The sequence below is a fragment of the Euprymna scolopes genome, chromosome 7 (assembly GCF_053919585.1).
Source record: "Euprymna scolopes isolate OS-2025 chromosome 7, ASM5391958v1, whole genome shotgun sequence".
Taxonomy (NCBI): Eukaryota; Metazoa; Mollusca; class Cephalopoda; order Sepiida; family Sepiolidae; genus Euprymna; species Euprymna scolopes.
This window is the reverse complement of record NC_136488.1, coordinates 59573956-59591970: the sequence shown is the minus strand read 5'-3', so window position 1 is coordinate 59591970 and position 18015 is coordinate 59573956. Positions and strand designations below refer to the sequence as shown.

General features: G+C 31.0%; 1 protein-coding gene and 1 long non-coding RNA gene across 7 annotated transcripts in view; one reads left to right on the top strand and one right to left on the bottom strand.

Annotated features, from left to right (window-relative positions):
• The window catches only part of LOC145279750 (uncharacterized), a 166428-nt gene extending 159154 nt beyond the window's left edge, over positions 1-7274 (top strand). Inside the window, exon 2 of the long non-coding RNA XR_013868444.1 lies at positions 6490-7274. This is a non-coding gene — a long non-coding RNA (uncharacterized LOC145279750). The remainder of the gene's footprint in view (positions 1-6489) is intronic.
• Positions 1-18015, bottom strand: part of LOC145279748 (heparan sulfate glucosamine 3-O-sulfotransferase 5-like) — a 699453-nt gene that overhangs the window by 55223 nt on the left and 626215 nt on the right. The gene's annotated exons all lie outside the window — the stretch shown is intronic.

The following is an 18015-nucleotide window of genomic DNA, read 5'->3' as shown; positions in this document are numbered from 1 at the left end:
TTCTAGATTAAATAAAGAGTTTCATTCGAAATTCCGTGCAGATTTCCGAATTTGAGAGAAAGATTTCAGAGTTCAACAAGATACATCTGAAGAATATCGGAGGTTACATTGGTTGAAACGTTGTGAGAATAACACTGAAGATGGGAACAGTAGTCGGAATAATCCAAATGATACGAACTTGAAAAGCTAAAGATTTTAAAGGATGCAGTGACCTGGCAGTCGATAATTGACACAGGTGCTTGTTTTTTGTTTTTTTTCATGCTTCAGTAATTCTGAGCATAAATAAAAGCTTCCGAAAGTCAAGAGCTGTGCTGTTTTCTGAATTCATAGGCATGTCGGCGTATGTTAGACATGGATATCATAAAGGTTGTTGACGATATGGTTAGCAACCATAAAATTAATAACCAAGTCGATTGCTAAATGTCAGAGCTTCAATGAATCTAAGCTCAGAGAAAAGGCGTTCCGTTTATAACAGGTGTCTGGTTGATGATATTCGCTTGGTTGCACACTTATCAACGCTTTTCAGGCGGTTAATGTTCCGAGAAATATGGGGTTCCAGACCGATGGCGCGAATCTGAAGTTCGTCTCATCATAACCCTATACAGTTTTAAATAGCTGGAGAGCTGATGACAAATGTCTTGCTGATTTAATGTCAACATAAGCTCGACCTTTTTGACAATTTTTTCCATATTGTTATGAAGCTGAAAATTGAGATTTGCCATCTATCTACAGTGTAAAGAAATTCAAGCAACTCCAAACCGTCGTCATTTTTTCTTTTATTGGAATAGAGAACTGAATACAAAACTTAATTTCTGTAATAACAGTAAATGTGAAAGTGACCGGAGGGGTGGGGGCGGGCGGATAATAATATTTTATCAAACATGTGCATCTGCCTGTTGCAAGTTCGCCATTTGCAGAGACACCAACGCGCATGCGCTAAAATGCGTATTTTCTATAGTGGACGCATTTGCATGAAAGAAGCAATAAAGGTCAGACAGGCGAACGGGAATCTTTTTTTCTTTTTATTTTAGTGAGTTCAAACGGTGACATATCAACTGCAATACTTTATTCCAATACAAATGTGCCCAGTCAATTTAGACAAAATGGCTCTTTTCTCTTCAATCTATAGACCCCCCCACTCCTGCAAACGATTCATAAGATACTCGTCTAGTTACAGCAACTTCCAATAACTTCTCCAACTCTACATCGGTGCCTTAAACTAAACGAAAATTCCACGAGAAATGTTTGTCTCAGAACTGTCCATCTGTGGAACACAATACCGCTGGGTTGCCTCTTAGCTGACTATAGCATTGTCGTTTTCAAATCTAATGTAAACAAGTGAAGCATGCATGACCCCCTGTGAGTGCACAATGAACGAGGCATAAAAAAACTAAGTTAAGCACTTCCCCCCCTTTAGCCCCAAAAGTCCCCAGGGGACGTCAAATCCTGGTGAAAATGAACAGACGGTGCGGTTTTAGACCTTAACATATGTAAATTTGAGTTCAGCAACATGCAAAACTGCTAAATACACATACACAGAAAATTTTGGACAAATATGGTAAAATAGTCCCCAAAATAGAGTTTTTATTAGCCCCAAAAGAGCCCCTGGGGCACACCCAAGAGTTATCGCGAAGTATAGACAAACAAAATTATATAGAAATCAGTTAGTTACAACTTTTCAGAAAGTTTTATAAAAAAATCCAAGGCATCAATTTTTTTAATAAGCACAAAAGTGTCAATTTTAGCAATTTTAACTTGAAAGGCATCCCTGCGGTGCAACCGGAGTTTTCCCGAAAAATCCGTTCTGTTACTTTTTTTACTCATATCATGTTTAATGTTTGTGCAAAATTTCAAAAAATTACAAGGCGTAGTTATTGAGAAAAGTGCAGACAGACGAACGAACAATGATGAATTTGCGTCCTTTTGTCGGGGGACCAATAACTTGTTGAACGGTCGTCCTCTTAAATAATCAAACTCTGCTGAAGTTTCACCATTACCTGTGTTGTCTTTTAAAGGCATTTATATTTCAGGATAAACTCTTCTTTTTTTAATTTTAAATTCTGCTTTTTAAATAATATTTATCAGCAAACTCTGAAAATGTTACGGTTAATTAAAGAATTCATAATTTTACCTACTTAAAAAGGTCACAATCACATATATAAAGTAAAGTTGATCCTTTTTCTCCATTTTTGCCATCGATAGCTTTCCTTCTATAAAATTAGTAGCAGCATGTTAAAAAAATAAATAGAATTTGATTTAATTCTTTCCAGAAAACTTTGTCCGGTTCTAACTTATATTGAAATGCCACAGTCTTAAAAAGAAAGGGACAGAACTCTGTATTCGTTATTTACCTTTGATTGGAAAATTTTTTTTATCGTACACACATAAAAAAGACATAATAAAAAAAAAAGAAAAAAAGAGGCAAGTAAAAACTGTTTACGACATTGGATTTGAAGATGACGATATTGTAATCTTCACAGAAGCAATATTATGATAACGTTTACTACAGATGGGCAGTTCATAGAAATTCTATTATTTATCGTTCAATTCACGCCGTTTTTGGTAGAATATTGTGATTTTCGTTTTTGCGGTTAAAATCGTCGCACCTCAGTACGCTTACACTGTGGTCCAAACTCAAACTCCAACCCCCCCTTTTTTTCTTTCTCTAACAACATTTTTATATAAGCCTACACCATCTTATTTGTAAAGGAGTAACGAGATTTCACATTATCTCGCGTGAACCCGACGCGGCCGTCATATTGTTTTTCTTTTTTTGCCCGTAACGGGACCTTAAGCACTACTACACACTCATCTCGAAGTTTGAAGTAAATACCCTTTCTTATTTTATGCTACGAGGATCGCCAAATATTTAGCGAATGACAGATTTTCGCTGAAGGCTGATGAACGAATCGCCCGAAACAATAAAAACGAACGCAAGTACAAAAGTTAATCATGACAATGACTAATTTGTGTTTTTATTTTCTTTGCGAAAATTTCGAGTGTTTTCTGTTTTTAGAGTCTTCAATCTGTTTCACTGGATAAAAATGTCATTCACTAAAAAGGGTTGCTTTGCGGATTCGAACTGATTTCGGTTTAATCTAATAAGCATTGTTCTACTGAACGCTTCATTAGTTTCTTTTTTTTTTGTTTATTTAAATCAAACCTGGCATGAAGTAGGAATTGTGGGTTGGAAGGAGACAGTGAATTGGATGGGAGGAGGTTGAGGAGAGGATGTGAATGAGAGGGGAAAGAAAAGTTTGAGAAAAGTGTAGGAGGAAGGAGAAGAAAAAGGAAAGTGAAAGAAAAATGCGAGAGGGAAGAAGAAGAAAGGGAGTGAGGAGAGAAAAGGATTCGAAGAAGAGGTGAGAGTGTAAAAATAAAGAAATTGGACGAGGGAAGGCAATAGTGTGATATGGGTGAGGTGAGGTAGTGGAGATTGAAGACGTAATTGAGAAGAAAGGCATGGTGGGGGGAGGGAATAGAGTATTTAGGAAAGAGTGCGAGGAGGCAGAAAATATTGACGAATGTACGAAGAGGAAGAGAGTATTGTTAAGAGAGAGAAAGAAAGAGGCAAATAATACTAAAGAGGACTTACGACTGTGAGGAGGTTAACTCCTCCGATTCACTCTGATTTTAATAATCCAATCAACAGTTTTTTTCTGATTATGTAATTCAAAGAAATTAATTAATTGGCAGTGTTAATTATGTACATTTTGGCCAAAGAAGCAGTGGGAAAACTTACTCTATTATATATATTTAACGTTCCGGAGACAAAAAACGATAATAGTAAATATGTTTGCAAGAATCTTTTGTTCTCATCAAGTTTGCTTGAATCTTTACTTTAATGAACTTAGTTTTCATTTGTAGACTTTAAGTTATGTTATCACACTACAATAAATAAAATATATCCTGATATGTAATCGAATTGTTATTTTTAAATCACCGCAGAGAATTTATGAACAAAGAACTTCAGTTTAAATATTTAGTTCAATTTTGCTAGATTCTATTTTGTTTCTATTTAAATTCTATTTTGTATTTACATTTTACTAGATTCTATTTTCTATTTCTTAGATTCTATTTTCTATTTCTATTTTCTGTTTCTATTTTTCTAGATTCTATTTTGTTTCTATTTTTCTAGATTCTATTTTTTTTTAGATTCTATTTTCTAAATTCTATTTTCTGTTTCTATTTTTCTAGATTCTATTTTCTGTTTCTATTTTTCTAGATTCTATTTTCTGTTTCTATTTTTCTAGATTCTATTTTCTGTTTCTATTTTTCTAGATTTTATTTTCTATTTGTTAGATTCTTTTTTTCTATTTGTTAAATTCTATTTTTTAAATTCTATTTTCTATTTCTATTTTCTAAATTCTATTTTCTATTTTTCTAGATTCTATTTTCTATTTTTCTAGATTCTGTTTTCTATTTGTTAGATTCTATTTTCTATTTTTCTAGATTCTATTTTCTATTTGTTAGATTCTATTTTCTATTTTTCTATTTGTTAGATTCTATTTTCTATTTGCTAGATTCTATTTTCTATTGGCTAGATTCTATTTTCTATTGGCTAGATTCTATTTTCTATTGGCTAGATTCTATTTTCTATTTGCTAGATTCTATTTTCTATTTGCTAGATTCTATTTTCTATTAGTTAGATTCTATTTTCTATTTGTTAGATTCTATTTTCTATTTGCTAGATTCTATTTTCTATTTGCTAGATTCTATTTTCTATTTGTTAGATTCTATTTTCTATTTGTTAGATTCTATTTTCTATTTGTTAGATTCTATTTTCTATTTGTTAGATTCTATTTTCTATTTGTTAGATTCTATTTTCTATTTGTTAGATTCTATTTTCTATTTTTCTAGATTCTATTTTCTATTTTTCTAGATTCTATTTTCTATTTTTCTAGATTCTATTTGCTAGATTCTATTTTCTATTTGCTAGATTCTATTTTCTATTTGCTAGATTCTATTTTCTATTTGCTAGATTCTATTTTCTATTTGCTAGATTCTATTTTCTATTTGCTAGATTCTATTTTCTATTTGTTAGATTCTATTTTCTATTTGTTAGATTCTATTTTCTATTTGTTAGATTCTATTTTCTATTTGTTAGATTCTATTTTCTATTTGTTAGATTCTATTTTCTATTTGTTAGATTCTATTTTCTATTTGCTAGATTCTATTTTCTATTTGCTAGATTCTATTTTCTATTTGCTAGATTCTATTTTCTATTTGCTAGATTCTATTTTCTATTTGCTAGATTCTATTTTCTATTTGCTAGATTCTATTTTCTATTTGCTAGATTCTATTTTCTATTTGCTAGATTCTATTTTCTATTTGCTAGATTCTATTTTCTATTTGCTAGATTCTATTTTCTATTTGCTAGATTCTATTTTCTAGATTCTATTTGGTAGATTCTATTTTCTATTTTTCTAGATTCTATTTTCTATTTTTCTAGATTCTATTTGCTAGATTCTATTTTCTATTTGCTAGATTCTATTTTCTATTTGCTAGATTCTATTTTCTATTTGCTAGATTCTATTTTCTATTTGCTAGATTCTATTTTCTATTTGCTAGATTCTATTTTCTATTTCTTAGATTCTATTTTCTATTTCTATTTGCTAGATTCTAATTTCTATTTCTATTTGCTAAATTCTATTTTCTATTTCGCTAAATTCTATTTTCTATATTTTTCAAAATTGTTAAAAACTTATTTCCATTCAGCATTTTTATGGTGAAACCAATATTTTCGATCTAGAAGCGGACAGGGTTACTTATCACGATAGACTAGAGTAATTTGTTACAGATAAGAAGTATTAGGAAGAATAAAATTCATACACCTGCACACACACCTGTGTTATAAGGCTCTATTTTAAACAATATTATTTTTACCTATAAAATTTAGTGCTTCATGCTTACGTAATTATCAGTGTAAGAAGTGATGGAAAGGCATTTTGCTATGAATGAATGTAATAATTTTTAAATGGGGATTTAATGTACATAGTTTCGCCTTAGGAATTACTAGAAGTGACAGATTCGCTTATGAAGTGTTCGATTAATTTCTTATTGAAAATGTAGTTGTAAGACAAATTACACACACACACACACACACACACACACACACACACACACACACACGCACACACACATTGTTTGTGTATTAAAATGTTAGTTGAATGTACATAATCGTTTAAAAAAAGTTATCACCTCCCATATTAATTATGGGGGTTTAAATAAGGACGTTATTATTTTAGCACGGTCCGTATTCTGCATAAGTACTCATTTTCTTAAGTAATAAGCGCGTAAATACTGGACACATATATATTAAGAAAAATATGTAATGTGTACCATAGATGAAATAATTTTAGTGACCGAAATAGGATGTTTATTTTTTTGTAATGTTTTAGAACTGGAAATGTGAGAATGAAGAATGAAAGTCCTCGACTATCATCTCTTGCATAATGTAATAACATTTATGTTTTTATATTGCAATAGGTTCACCGGCAACGACGACTGCGATGACGAAAATGGCGATAAGATAAAAAAGAATTTCTTTCTTTTTGGAAATGCCAGTTCTAATATTGGATTCTTTTATCGAGGCGGAAGTAAACATATGAAGGTACATATTATTGTGCGGCGTTCATTAAAGTAGAAATTATTGCGTTGTTAACGCGATATTTAGTTCTCGATAGGATTTTTTAAGTGGTCGAAATTCTCTTAATCAGATAAACGTATGTGAACAGCCAATCAAATTTACCGGAACTTAATAATGAATTGTGAAGGGAGGGGTTCGTATTTATGTAGGGTAGCTGAAAGCATGAATATTAAATTAAGAGAATAAGAAAGTAAATGTGAACGGCGCGGTTGTGAAAAAATGTAGCAAATGTATAAAAGTTCCTAGTTTCGCCGAGAGAGTGGAGGAGAAAATAATGAACAAGTATCCTGCTACCACCTTTCAATGACTTGTTTGGGAGAGTGACGTTTCTCTGAAATATAGGAATTTACTATATTGAATAAAATATCCAACAGATACTGGTAGGTAGCGTGACCGTATTGAATTTATGCGGCATCTGTATTTTTATTGTTTTTTTTTTTTTTTTTTTTTTTTTTTTTTGCTTAGAGGGGAAAATCGTCTATTTTATAAATGTAGAGATAGATATATAATTTACATATTATATATCTTTTCGCTATTTAACGGGTTAATATACAAAATTGTTAAGCATCAGTTATATTATGGTTTTCAATACTAACTAATGTATAATATAAAACTTTATTTTGAAATAAATGTATTACTTTAATTTTTATGAATTAAGATTATTTAACCATTTTGGAACTCATTTTGTCATTTTTTTCGAAATTTTAACAGATATTTAAAATATATATTTCCTAATTAAAAAAAAAAGAAAGAAACTCAGGTTAAAAAAAAAACTCAGATTTATTAGAAAAAAATGTGGATTAAATAAAGCAGAAGTGACAACCATGCATAGAACTGTTAACGTTTCATCATTCGGTATGTTTTTGTTGTTGCCAGCATGGTGCACAAATTGAAATTTTGTAAGAAAACCAAAACATTTCCAACTTGATTTTTTTTTTTAATTCGAATTGTTCCAATTCCGAGACGTTCATGAACGAGATTTGACTGTAACAAATTGACAAAACTATTAAAGGCCTCAACTGTGAAGGTGAAGAGTTTGCTGATTGTTGGGTTAGTCGGGAAGCATGTTTGTTTAGCAACTATTTTCGTACAAGTTGCTAATCCACACGTGTGTTAACATAATAGAAGGACAGCCCCTTGAGTTTTGTTCTCAGATGTGTAATGAACGTTTTTGAATAGAGTGTGCATTGTTTTTTTCGTTTTCGATAATTTTTCAGCACGTATGATTCAGAAAACAAAAAAACAACAACAAAAAACAAGTGTTTCTGAATTAATAATTCGTATTATTTGGATTATTCTTTTCATTTTCATTGCTTTTTTTCATAACATTTCGGCAGACGTAATCTCCGACCTTCTTCAGGTATATCTTGCCAAGCTCGAGAATCTTTCAGTTAAACTCCGCAATCTGTACGGAATTTAGAATGGAACCCTTTATTAAATCCATTTCATTAGACATGATAGAGTAGAATTTTGCAATTGTATTCTTAGTATCGCCTATGATGAAGATTCAATCTTCAGCCTCCAGAAGAGTGTCGGTAGCAACTAAATTTTATCAAGTAGTTTATCTGCAAGTCTATATAAAGGCTTCGTTGCTGGTTACTGCAAATTCTTTAGGACTTCCATCCAGTCATGGCTGACAGAATAAGAACCTGCTACCCACGTGGATTAAATAAAGGGTTCCATTCAACAAAATACACCTGAAGAAGGATGGATATCACATCGTTCGAAATGTTGTGAAAATAACACTCAAGATGAGAACAATAGCCCTAATAATTCAAACACGGAAAACGGAAGTAATTCTATGGCTTATCTTCCTGTCCTGCTAACCATTACAAATTCAACAGCAATCATACACTGTTGATCTTTCTTTACCAACAAAATTTCACAAGCAGAAAAACATTCTGTGGTCGAGGTAAACAGCATCGAGGGTAAGCAAGGGCTGAGGATATGGGGGGGGGTGATGGGTAAACTCACTTCGGTAAACCAAATTAACCTGACACTCAAAGTCGCCTGAAATCACACCTTCCTCTCCTTTTGGAACATCACCGGACTTAACGGAAGCCCTTACAATCTGATAATTGCACTTAATTGGTGTTTATTGCGTCCATCTGGCAGCGACTGAAGAGGCTTTCCAACCATTAACTTAATGGTCAAACCGGCTTACAGTGGGTCGGCTCATATTAACTTTCACTGCCGATATTGGCTGCGATGCAGACTTTTGCTGGGTCAAAGGCTTATACGTTGACAACAAGATGTGCGGGTGGGAGGATGTCGGCTTGAAGTGTTGTCCAGCTTCATCTGACCATGTTTGCTTAGCTACACTTATCTCGCCGATTGAGTGATGGAGAACGAATGATCAGCATCTTTACTTATCGCTTAAACAAACACTCCTCTTTCCTTGGCATGGACTGATGTTCATCACTGATTAATTTCCTCCTTTTCGGCTTAACAGAAATTTACTTTTGTTTTTTTAGTTTTTCTGATAATTATAATGCAAGTCTTATTTATAGGCAGACTTTTGCTTCTTTGAAATGAGAATTTTTTGTCGTTTAAAGATATATTGTCCATGCATCGCAATGAAAGGCTTTGTCAATCGGTCTGTAACCATGAATTCAATTTTACATTTTTCGTTGGTCTGCCATGCTTAAGTTTGAAATAACATTTACCTTCGTCTATCCTGTTTAAATTTGTAAAAAAACTATTTTGTTGGCTTGTGGCACTTAAGATAAAAATGCATTATTTTATAAGTAGCATTTTCAGGTCATAGTTTTTTCATGCTCAAGTTCGATATCAAATTTTCGTTGGCCCGTCATGCTCATGTTCGAAATGGCATTTTCGTTGACCTGTCATGCTCAACACTTTCAATGGTCTGTCAGGTTTTTGTGTGAAATAGTATTTTCACTGGTTTGTTATGCTTACCTTTGAAATAATGTTTTTATTATTCTGTCATTAAAAAAAAAATTCCGTTGACCGGTCATGCTTAAGTTTGAAATAATATTGTTTTATGTTGTCACATTCCTTTAATCATGGCTATGCTTGAAATAGCATTTTCATCGGTCTATCAGGTGAAACATTTTCGTTGGTTTGTTATTTTAAATATTTTCGTTGGTCTATAATGCTTAAGTTTGAAATAGCATTTTCATCGTTAAGCACGCAATGAACGGACGTTTCTTGTGAAAGCATCCGTTCTTATTATCGTTGCAATTAGTGTTTGCGAAGAAGAAAAGGCAATGTAAGTTTTCAGGAAAGTTGGCGGATGTTTGATTATTTATAGTCAAGTGTTTGTGGAGTGGCGGGAGCAACATGAAAACATGTAAATAAAATGTCTGCGATGTATGGAAATTATCTGAGCTTAAAAGAAATCCTAGTTAAACCCTTTAAACAAGACGTTCATGACCAAGAAAAATAGTTTTACATCAATATAAACCTTAAAAAGATCTTTTCAGTGTTTTGCAGAGAAATTAATTCCTCAGACAAACAGATAGAAATGGATCACTTTCATATCGTCAAACACCTCATTCTCTATAAACAATTAGCAAGCATACCTAATGTTGCCCGGTTATTAACTATTTAAAGCACAATGTCTCAGTATTAACTTGACCCATTAAAAAAAAACAACTTTGCAATGTTAAGGATAATATTCTCTATTTTTAGGGTTGATAAAAAATAGAATAACATTTCAAAATTATGCAATGTGGTGGTACTATCAATATTATCAGAGTTATTGACATGGTCTGGTTCAGTTATGAAGTCCACTATTCTCTAACAAAGTCACTAAGAGCTCACTGCACTCCAAAGTGCACTGTGTGGTTTGCCATCACAAAACATTGCATAAGTGGAACGTTCTGTCTTGTGAATGATTTTATATAATAACAGTCATTAAAATGTGTTATAGGCGCTGAGATGCACGTTCAGGACATTTGTGCACAATTTAAATTTTATAACAACAAAAAAAAAAAAAAAAAAAAAAAAATTACTGAATGGACACTCGTTTTAATTATCATTCCAGCTTTTATGAAATCCAATTTTCTTGTTCTCGTCTGATTCATAAGTTATGAGCCCATAGATAGGTTATATTTATATCAAAAGACCCTGCACATAAATGCATATTTACTATATATACATTTATATCAGTCCATTTCTTGCGTTGAATCTTACAAATCGATATTTGATTCTATCTAACCAATATATCTTTTTATTCCTTTCAACATTGAATTTCAACTTTTATTATATCAAATATGAACTCATTTAACTTGTTATTTTAACTTTTGGAAATATTTGTATATTCATTTATTTTTTTACTTGGAAGTTACCACTTAACCATTATACAGGCCAGGAGGCCACTCTAGGATAAGTGCTAGGTTAATAGTGTAACAGCATGATCGGTTATGGTAGAACTCGGGTAAGGTTAGATTATTTAGGAGGCGAAGGAGGAGAAGGGTTGAATAGGAATTCATTAACATTAGATTTTAAGATGACTATGTTATAGTTAGCCAAAAAGCAGAAGCTTACTAAAGGAATAAGAGTTAGTCCCCTTTGCTTTTCTTACTTGTTTCTAATATTGAAATATTTGCAAACGAAATTTGAATGTAATGTATCCCATACAACGCAGTCGGTACAGCTCATAAGGAAAGACTGTCTTTCTTAAAAAGTACATTAAAAAACTGCAATATTTAAAAATATTATTTTCAGAACTTTCTTTTATAAGAAAAGCAAATATAATAATCAGTTAATTTTGACATTTCTGTATGGAATTTAGATAAATCCATCGACGTTTTTTTTCATATATTTTTTTTTATATTGTACTTTAATAATATAAAATACATACTTTAGTTCTGGGATTGAGTTACGTTTTAAAATAAAAAATGGCTATTTTAATTATTCTAATTTGCTGTAATTTGCAAATAACGCATCTCTTACTAACCTTCAATCACTTTCATCCTCTACCAATCTGTTTTGCTGTATTCTACTTATATTTTATATATCACCTAACTTTCCATTCTCGTCAGGTTTTCTTTCACTTTCTGTTTGTTAATAATCAGGATGTTATCTCTTTTGTGAATATGATAACTGAAATGAAGCTAATTAAAGTGACCTTAAAAATCTACAAAAACCAATGTTGCATCAATTTACAAAGATAAAAATCAAGATATAATGATAATACTAAACCTTTTATCTTGAATCTTTATTCCAAATAAAGATCAAAATCTAGTATAAATGATTTTAATTCTAGAAAATGTCTAAAATTTTATGTATAAGCTTAAAGGCTCTCAAGAAGAAAGTAAATTTCAGGGAATTTAGCTTAATTGGTGTCTAATGACTATGGATCAAACTTTATTCAAATCTGAAGAAAAAAAATGTATATATAAGATTTCTCTATTGTACATGTGCGTGCATATATATATATATATATATATATATATTAATAAATGTTCCACAAATTTAATTTTCTTTGTGGTATTTAAAAGGATTTTAGAGAGCAGTGTGTATATATATATATATATATATATATAGGAAACAACAAGGGTGGAAAATGAAGTCACAAAAACTATATATTGGTGAATATAGAATGGTTCATTTATTTAATAAAGGTATACAAACATTTAGTTGGGGATAGAGGGGACTCTTTAAGCCAAGGTATTTTGAATCCTAATGCTAGAAACCCTGTACACCTTTTTACATTACACTTTATGTAATACGCTTCTCCTTTATCTTAGAATTTGATATAATTCCCCCCCTAACAACATCAATATTTTCATTGATTTATTTCGTTCCTGATGAATCCCACGCTAGACGTCATATCCCCATTATGTTACCTAGCATCTTCTCTACTCTTCTGATGAGAAGCATTAGGATTCAAAATACCTTGGTATAAAGAGTCCCCTCTTTTCCCCAACTAAATGTTTGTATACCCTTATTAAATAAATGAATCCTTCTATATTCACCAATATATAGTTTTTATGACTTAATTTTCCACTCTTATTGTTTCCTATATAAGCTCCAATGAAGTTTGAGATTTATATTATCCCGATAATTTTCTTCTTATAGAATTTAATTTACTCTATTCTCCTAACTCTCATATATATATATATATATATATATATATATATATATATACACACTGCTATCTAAAATCCTTTTAAATACCAAAAAAAAAATTAAATTTGAGGAACATTTATTAATTATTTAATATCTATTGTTAAAATTTTATAAAAATCAGTCATAACTGAATTTTCAAAAAGGGATTCCACTCTTTTTACTCTCTTTGCATGAAACTAAATGAAGTATAATCCCCTATTAACTACCATTAGCAGCTGGGTCCCAAAATTCATAATGATTGATTACATAGCTTACAAGCGAGTCTTGCACATACAAACATATAAACACATGCCTAACTGTACAATGTATGAGTGGAGTTTTAAAGGTAATGCCTCCTAGTTTTTTTTTTTTTTTCGTCCAAATGGATCAGAGTGGATTGCAAATTACATTGGTATGATGACTGAACTTATGTATTTATTACCTGAAAGTTTAATCTCTCCATTGCAGATATTAATGCTGCGAGATTTTAAGTAAACAACGCCAATCATAGATGTACGACAGAAGCAGAGATGTGTCATGGAATTGCTGCCAAAAGTGCATTGAGAATGGTGGTGTCTATATAGAAAAATAAATTCTGGAGAACAAAAAGGTCGCTTGTTTTAATACTACCACTTCTGTCTTCATAGCTCTTCAACTTTTCAAGTTAAAAAATGACTCGATATACGTACATGTAGTAATCGCATGAAAATATATTCATGGCAAGTAAGCTACACAGACGCGTCCAATTCTTATAAACTACTAAGTTCTTATGTACTGGGCACTACTTAAACATCGAAAAAATATTTTTTATAAACATTGCATCCAAATAGACATCAAAATTATTTTTTGCTAACAAACCTGTTCTTAAAATTATGAGCTCATTATTGCTTTTTTAATATTTACAATCACAAGTGCTTAATGATAATACTGAAATAATTAATGTGATTAGTTTGGTTATGAGAAAGTATTCTACAAATTTATATAAAAAGCTTTAATTTTTAGAGGGTGTTGAATTAATTTTTACTTGCCCGCTCTTCCACCTACCACCACATGAGAGCAGAGTTAACGGCTGTCTATAATATAAGGAAAATTAAGATCCACAAACAGGGACGCACTGGATTGGGACAAAAATAAAAAATTACCTCAGTCGAAAAGGATTTTTTCACTGACTGATGAGAGAAGAGATAAAGTGTCATATCAGAACAGATACTAAACTCTGCTTTTACCTAAGCCAAAGAAAGGATGTTCATTTTTTATATATCAAACGTAAATGAAGGAAAAACTGCCATATTTTTATTCTGTCTCTTAAAAATATAATTTAATAAAATTTGAAATGGATGATAGTCGCTGTAGTTTAAATTCATTCGATGAGAGTGAGAAAAACCTATATACAAAATAAATAAATAAATAAAATAATAATAATAAAAAAAACAAGAAAAAACAAAACAAACCCAGATGAAGACTGATAGCGGTGACCCTAACCCGAATCAAAGGGGGATAAATCTGGGGTAGCAATCGTTCTTGCAAAACAAAAAAGAAAAAAAAATAAAAATAAAAAGAATTGAAATACCTTTTTTTTTTTACTTAACAAAAATTGGTCCTTAAATTACGAAGATAGTAACGCCCCTAAATTACATTTTTTTTACCATTAAAAAAAATAAGGTGTTTATTTACAGTTAAACTAATGCGGATATAAAAAATATATATTCTTTTAACTTAAAAGTTTTAAGCAAAAATCAATGTCACTTTTCAAAAATAGAAATATATTAAAAAATTGACGAAATTTGATAGTAAGAACATAACATCTGATATGGCACTTCTACACAATCGGGACAGAAATCATAAAACGGAATTTCACATGAAAACAATGGTATCTACGTCTTTCTCGCATTTTTAAGATGATTATATCCAAAAAATTATATAAGGTAGAAAATCATTTATTAAAGAAAATAAAAAATAGAATTTGAGGGAAACGATCATAAGACACAAAGTTCAAAAGGGAGGTAATTTTCTCGTTTTGATTTAAAGAAGATGGCGGCAATTTTTCAGTTGTTAACACGATTAAAGTTGTTTGATAATTCACTAATATTCAGGTAATTTCAACTGCTTAATTTGAAAGCAACTATTGTAACTTATTAGAACTGACAAAAAAAAAGTCCAAATCATTGTTTTTTTTTTGTTTTTTTTTTAAATCTGAAAACTCCATTTATGGACTACAAAATATCGTCCCAATTCTGTAGAAGTGCCCTCGCTGCTCTTAATATTAGTTTAAAAAAAACTAAAAAGCATTATGATAAGAATCGATGGCCAACATTATTGTCGCGAGAATCGCGCAAACAAGGGAGATAATTAATTTTCTGTTTTCGGCGCTATCCCGACTGAGTATGAAGACCACATGAAATATGCAACTTTCCACAAACATTCTTTTATGTAAAAACAAATTAGTACCTCCGTAGCAGATGTCTTCCTGGTTTTTGATTTTCTTGCTCACGTGCTCTTATTCCGAATCTGTAGTAACGAACCAACATTCATGGACTTGATTTTTTTTTTTCTACCAAAACGACGATTATGATTTTTTTTGAAAATATTATAAGAAAAAAAAAAAAAAAAAGAAAAGCTTTCTAAATTTAGTAATCCAGTAAAAAAATAACATTTTTACTTGATTAAATAATTCGAAATAAGAAAAATGATTTTTGCTTTAATTTCATTATTTTTATTGTGCAAACTTAAACAAACAAACAAAAACAAAAAAAACAGCAATACATTGTTGATGACAGATTTGGTAAAGTAAAAAAAACAAAAAAAAACAAAAAAAAAAACCAACGAATTCGGAATTGGGGCACGTGAGCGAGAAAAACGAAAGTAAAAACCAGGGAGACATTTGCTACAGGAGATCGAAAATTAGCTGCTTGATCGAAGTTCTTAATTTTTGGATTTTCTATTTTCGAGATGACAATACTGTTTTGCTTGAAAAAATATATTTTCAAAATAATAATCTAACTAAAAAGAAAAAAAAAATGTTGATGACCTTTCCCCAACTCAAAGTAAAAATGTCCAAAGGTAGAATTAGTTTAAATAATTAAAAAAAATAAACATTTTACTATAAAATGGTCAGACCTATTTATATATTATGACTTTCAAAATTCAATCAGAAAGTTATTTGTGATTTGGATTTGAAGTTTAAAAACACACTTTAAGTCACTTTTAACCTACGAATGTTATGATAGGAGAAAATTCGAACTAAGACCATATTAGTGGTATTGAATAATACACGGTCACATAAAACTAGAAATCCCGATAATTCAGTCGTGACTATTTACGCGCCGATTTTATTCCGATAAGAGTTATATCCCTTGCACCCTGCTCACACGCAAACAAACAAATCCAATCATGTCGGCCTAGTAAAGGTTGAATAATCCATACTCCTATTTTTTTGTGTGTATTGCTATTCATATTAAAAACCGTTTTTTTTCTATTTATTTAAAAAGAAAATACAACTTTGTTATACATATATAGTTCGTAGAATTGCATTCATCTGCAAAAGATCTAGCTAATTTGCATATTCTTTTAAACATTCATTTTTTTAAAAAATTAATTCCCTATTAGTTTTTTCGGTTTTCTTATCTTGAGTTATTACGTGTAATTATAATCATGCAGATATTCTACATGATTTATACTTGCGTAATATTTGTGTAAAAAAGTTATAACAAACCTCTTTCTCTATATATTTATGTAGTATGCGTATATACATTTGTTTTAAAAAAAATTGCCTACCAAACTCCTGTCAGTTTTTGGTCTACAGACATAAAACTTAATGTATACGGTATTCGGACCCATGCGAAACTTAATATTTAAATAGCTGTGATTGGTTATTTCGTTTGTACGATATACAGTAGAACCCCGGGATACGGTGACCCTAGGATACGTTTTTCAAGTTACGATTTCGAATACGATCTTTTCTGGCCCGTGGTTACGATATTAGATTCGCCTTACGGTGTTATTTATAATGTTATTTGATTATATACATGTGTATTATATTAAGTACAGTATTTTTAGTACTAATTTTTAAGGCCATATCCCGGGGTTCTACTATATGTTGTATTTTCAAACTTACATTCATTCATTTCAATGATAGTAATCCGTTTTAATGATAATTTAGGTGCGATAAAAACACTAAAACTTTTTGCATTTTTCAATTCGATAAATGCTTTAGACGAATGCATATTAAAGGGAGATAACCATTGTTATTTAATAATTCGTTAATTAACTCTAAAAAGTTTGCATGTGAAGATTTACATCAGTGTTTTGAAGTATGTATACTAATTTTTTACAGTTTTTTTTTCTTTTTAAATAGTTATTGGAATATACTGCACCTTCAAGTCAAAAATAACAAAAAAATCTCATCCATAAAATAATTAAACCAAAGTTACACCATTTCTGATTATCATAGTTGTGTAAAATGTGTATTCACGGGACCATTAAAGGTAAATTTAACGGGATTGCCGATTAATAGAAAAGATTCACCAATCCAAATCCTTACATAAAGAAATAGAAAATGAAACCCGAAAAATAACGACACTCGACAAAGAACACGAACTTAGTGAGTTAATATAAAACATTTATTTACGTGTTAGGAATATTAATTTAAATTGTTCCAACATGAGTGTTTCCTTGTATTGAATCTTCATAATGAAGGATTAATGAAGTGAGGATTTTGTGAGAATAGTACGAGACTAGATATTACTGCTTTTTATGATATGAGTGTCACACAAGGGCTTAAAGCACATGTGACTATTTTCGAAACAGTCTAAAAATCATAAGCGAATATGTGTGTGTACGTGTTCGCATCATAAGAACAGTAGTTGGAAATAAGATTGTTTAAAAGGACATTTACATTGTTGCTTGATGTGATGAATTTCCACAGTGGGAATTAAAGCTCACTCTGTCGTGCATAAAACCATGAGGGGGGTTTTAACGTCTCCCACAGATAGTTTACTCAAACACATGTCAAACTTGTGAAATTGAAAAGAAAACTGATTTGATTTTGATGGGTAAATCTTTATATACAGGCTTTCTCGAACGTTCCAGCCTGTTTACTGTATTCATATGCAGGGGAACATAACCTAATTCTTTTCCTTTTAAGTGTGTAGTGGTCACAGCACAACGTTGTGTTCTTACGTGTCTTTCATATGCGTAGATGTTTCAAAGTGGTGATCATTGTAAAATGTTCCTGCCAGGCATTTATTCCGGCCGGGCACAGCGATTGCTACAGTAGTTTGACTGTCCAC